Consider the following 5,223-nt stretch of genomic DNA (forward strand, 5'->3'; position numbering starts at 1 on the left):
CACATTTTCTCTACATGGCTGCATGACAGCCTCTCACCACGTACACTGACAGATAGCAGTAACAGCTGCTGCATTTTGTGGACATTTAAACAAACAGTTAATATTTGATTATTTCAAGATTTACTCATTTTAGACTCTTCTAATAAAAAAAATGGCACAGATTATTGTCTTGAATGTGATTTAAAATATTTTGTTGACTCTCAGTTTGTCAATAATTAAATTTGGTAAAAAGTGGATTTTAAACACACCTTTTAGTCATTCTCACTGTAGGACCCAGATAAATTTGGCGAGTGTCCTCACAATGAAGCTTCCAGCCAAGATATATGCAATGGTAATGACAGATCTGTTACCTCTGTTGGCCATTAGCCTTTGTGTGTGAAGTCATTAGAGGACGTAATTAAGCTCCATTGTTCTAGAGATGGATCGTTAGCAAATGAGTCTAAGACGTATGTAGCATTGACTTCATTGTCTTGCTTATGATGGTGACCTACAAGGAGTGGGAAGTTAAACAAGCTTTTTCGTAAAGCTGCATTCACTGTGACGTATTTCTCTTTTTATGATCGCCTTAAAAATGCAGACAAAGCACTTTATTTCCTCACTTAATATGCAAACACAGGCACAAATATTCAAGAAGTGTTTATGCTGACAGAACATGGTAATTTTGTGAATCACAGATATGGCAATGAAATGAAAATAGCATTTGTGTACTTAATCATATCAGTGTAACTTGGGGATGTTTCTTTGAGTCTGTAGAGCATGCATTATTATTATTGACAGATTTTACATTTTATACCAAGATACTCGCTGGGACACCAACCACCTACATAAGCAAACAAGTTTCTTTCATACAGGGGAAATTTGACAGTTTGCCGTGTTACACTAAATCACAGAAGCCATCTATTTGTTTGTTTCTGCTGTATCTAGATGATAAATCATTGATATCCCCATTGAAATCCTCCTGCTGCAAAAATGTAATAAAACCCCAAACATCCTGGCATATGAGCTGAGGCTGAGTATTTGTACAACGAGCCACTCCTTGTCAAACAGCTCCCCAAAGTCACACTTGGTGAGATGCATGGTCCGAATGAGGGTTAGTTTGCTGTCAGCTGAAGAATCTTGTTTAATCCAAAAGTCTCTCACTCTTCATCGTGTGATACTTTTTGCTATCAATGCATTAATAGAAAAAAAAAAAACAGCAGAAAAGGACTTAATGTCATATATTTCAGCCAGAATCCTTTGTTGGTGTGTTTTTAATTGATAGGCAAGGGCTTATATAAACATTGTTTAGGAGGTTGTAGAAAAATACTTCAGAGAAGAAATCTGATGATTCAACTGTGGTGAGGTGAACAAGGGGCTGAGCACAAGATTCGTTTTATGTCTGATTAGTCTTCCTCAGAAAAGCAGAACTTGCACCTTTCCTGTTTGCTTGGTTGTTAATCTCTATAAACAGAGATCTGTTCTGAGTTCTAGATATCAGTCACATTGAAGTGGGTTTTGGTTGTACTTGTAGGGAGGAAAAGACATGTTACAGTTGCTGAAATGCAATCTCAAAAAGCATTTTTTGGCAAGCTTTTTTTTAGCCACAACCTACAAATTTGCCCATCAGCATGCTAACACATTGCTTAGTGTCTAAAAGGTTAATTTCTGTTATTGTACTCCATTTAATTATCTTTTTTAACAGTTGACTCACAGGATACTGTCATACTGTGTTTGAGCGTCAGATAGTTATAGCCCACCCATCTCAACACATTTCCTACATACCAAATTAGTTTGTTTGAGCTATCTGTGTTTCAGTGGCAACAGGTTTTATGAAGTGATGAATCCAAGTTGAAAAGTTTGGTTTAACCTGTTATCAGTGTGTGGATTCATATTAATTGAAAATAAAACAAAAGGCAGCCAACATCCAAAGAAGAGTTTTGCAGTGTCCTTTAAGAAGCCTGGAAAACTTTTCCTCAACACTACTTAAAACATTACAAGGTCACCAAAGTTCTGGCTGCCTTGAAAAATAAATGTGGTCATACTAAATATGGACTTTCAAGGTTGAAATGGAAGAGATTCTGTTTTTCCTTAAATACTGTATTTCCCTGTATGCTTTCACATTTCTTTAGCAAATCGCTAAACTCATTTCACATTTACCTAGCTAAACATAAAGATGCATACGTTTAAATTAAAAATTATTAGGCCAATTTAATGAATGTTTTGAGGATAAATACCACTGGTACATATAACATTTTCAGTTCTAGTGAATTCATGCTCTTTATTTATCTGTTACCAAAATAATTTATGGTATTGGAGTTAAAGTTGGGCTAAGTTTTGCAAGTACAGGGATGATATGAAACTAAACACAACCCCAAACTGCCTTTATGTACACAAAACATTAGAATATAAACAATTAAATGGCATATAGGCTGCTATGACATTTTTGTAATTAAAGGTTTTTTTCTACTTTTTGCCCAGATGGCTTAAATAAGCATGCATGGTTGTGATATGTGTTACTATTAGTGTTAAGTCAGTAATGACTGCATAAGTCTCATGGATGGATTTCCCAAAGTTCTAAGCATGGCTGCAAAAGCTTTTTGTCTATCCTAAAACTCTTTACTGAATCCTCATCCAGACAGCCTACTTCTGGCTCTCAGTAATACCAGTCTTTTAATGTAAAAGAGCTTAATGTGGAGCACGGGGGAAATTTGCCCAATACAAGACATAGTAATAAATGTACTTTTTACAGTGAGTAGAAAGGTTTGTAGGGTCAAAACACAGCTATGAATCTTACTCTGTCAGATCTCTGTCAGTAACAAATGAAAAATCGAATTTTTTCATTTGACTTATAAATAATAAATTCTGCACACTTCCCAGAAAATTTTAAACAGAGTTTCAACCTTATATAATCTAGTATCTAGTCATGTAGAAGTCATATTATCTCTGCCAGTAATTTTGTTAAATTCTACCAAGTCTAAAGCAGAATACACACACACATTAGCACTGCACAAACCAAGCACTCCCCTGTTTAAATTCCTTTAGGCTAACACCTTCCCAGTTAAAGTGTCACTGTATCTGACTCCAGCTGCATGTGTTTGCATATAAAATGTTTGTGGCAGTAGTTCATTTTGTGTTGATGGCTTTTCCTGGTTGATTGACTGGTCGTCTGGGTAGATTACATGTCTGATCTCTGTGTTAGTTCTTACTGGTGTCTCATTGCTCTAACAGCTGACAGATTTGGTGTGGTGTTTATAGATTTACCCTTGCAGTGGCTGGGTATGCAGATGGGGAGGATTGACCTGCTGCGACCTTGGAAGAATGCCCTGGCGGAGGACGACGGCGACCTCGGGTTGGGCAGGACGTGCTGCAATGCAGCAGAGCAGATCAGGGCGCTGCATGCTCTCACCCACACACTTACGCAAACACATAACCTGCAGCTTTATATCATGAAATAGGAACACATACACAGATGCACACAAATCAATAAAAGCACGCACACTTTTTTTGTCCTGGACAAACAGGCATGGGTGTGTCCTAATCAACCTGCTGCTGACTGGCTCGCTGAAATGCGCACACCTCATAGATGACTGTATTTGGAACAACACACACACACACACACACACACATACACACTTCCCTTTATAAATTCACACAGACACACAACACACTAAGACAGGATGTGCACACGTTGATGTATTTGTTTGTTTGCATCGTATGTTTTTCCTTTTCACTTTAACACTTACTACATAAGGCAATCACCCAGTTCCATCAGACATTATAGATCCTTCCATCTCCTTAGCAGGACTTCCCATATGTGCAGTGTAAAGATATGTGATTTAAATACCAGTGAAAGACAGACCCTCATTAAAGAGATTTTCTGGGACATATTAGTAAACCCTAATGACTCTGAGCAATCATATCAAACCAGATCAACGTCAATTATTTTCACTATTAGGGTAGTGTATAGCTCAACCCAGTGAGAGTCTAATACAACTGTATTTATGCCCATACCTGACCTTTTTTGACCTTGACTTGGATACATAACTCCAAGACTAATATCAAATAAGAAGTCTGGTAATACTTTGTCTGTGTAGCCAGAGCAGGAAGAAGTTATTCCCCTGTGCCTTAGAGCCTTCTTGTCCTTACTCTATCACAGATACATTAAAACAGTGAATGACAGTGCTGCAAACGCTGACATTTTCCTTTATTACAATGAACACAGACACTCTATTTTTTCTGTGATAATCCCAGTCATTCTGTCTTTTGCCCATACTGTCTTGTTCTCATACTGTTCCCAAATATGCATCAATGCACTATTGAGTGTAGCGCCTAACGAGCACATTGCTTTCTTCTGTTAAGCTGACGTTCGCGAAAATGCCCAGGTGTCTTTTAGACAACTTATTTGCAATTCAGTATTAAATAGTTACATAATTATTTAAAACCAATGTTTGTTTTTTTTTACCTGAGTGTCGTGGACACCGGTGTGTCACCCGTACCCTTACTGTAAACACTGACTAGCACACAGCTATAACAGAAATTCTTAGCAGTGCAGCAGATGTTGCAGGATATGAGGAAAGGTTATAGCTGCAGAGGAAGGAAGAGCAAACTGCAACTGTGATTGAATAGGAAATTGTTTCCATTTTTACACTATTGTCTACCATCTGACTGAATGAGATGTGGCTACATTTCGGGTTATCATGTTTAACATGTGATTTCTTGCAACTGCTCATAGTATTGCAAGTGACTGATTACTTTAAAGTTATATTTATGTTGATGAATGATTTTTTCCATTTAACCCTTTAAAACCTGACCTAATTTACCCTTTAAACCGGGGGAAGGCAACTCCAGGCCTCGAGGGCCGGTGTCCTGCAGGTTTTAGATGTGTCCTTGATCTAACACAGCTGATTTAAATGGCTAAATTACCTCCTCAACATGTCGTGCCGTTCTCCAGAGGCCTGGTAATGAACTAATCATTTGATTCAGGTGTGTTGACCCAGGGTGAGATCTAAAACCTGCAGGACACCGGCCCTCGAGGCCTGGAGTTGCCCACCCTTGCTAAAAATGTTAACCGTCACCGGTGACGGGTTAGGGTTTAAAGGGTTAACTTTTGATTTACAGCAGCAGTGAAACAACTTATACTCCAACCTGACATTTAACTGCAAAGCTCACTCACGCAATCAGCACACAAATAAAAATTGAACCAACAATCCACTTTTAGATAAAGAAGTCTATTTATTATTTGAT

This window comes from Pelmatolapia mariae, linkage group LG6 (assembly GCF_036321145.2).
Source record: "Pelmatolapia mariae isolate MD_Pm_ZW linkage group LG6, Pm_UMD_F_2, whole genome shotgun sequence".
Lineage (NCBI taxonomy): Eukaryota > Metazoa > Chordata > Actinopteri > Cichliformes > Cichlidae > Pelmatolapia > Pelmatolapia mariae.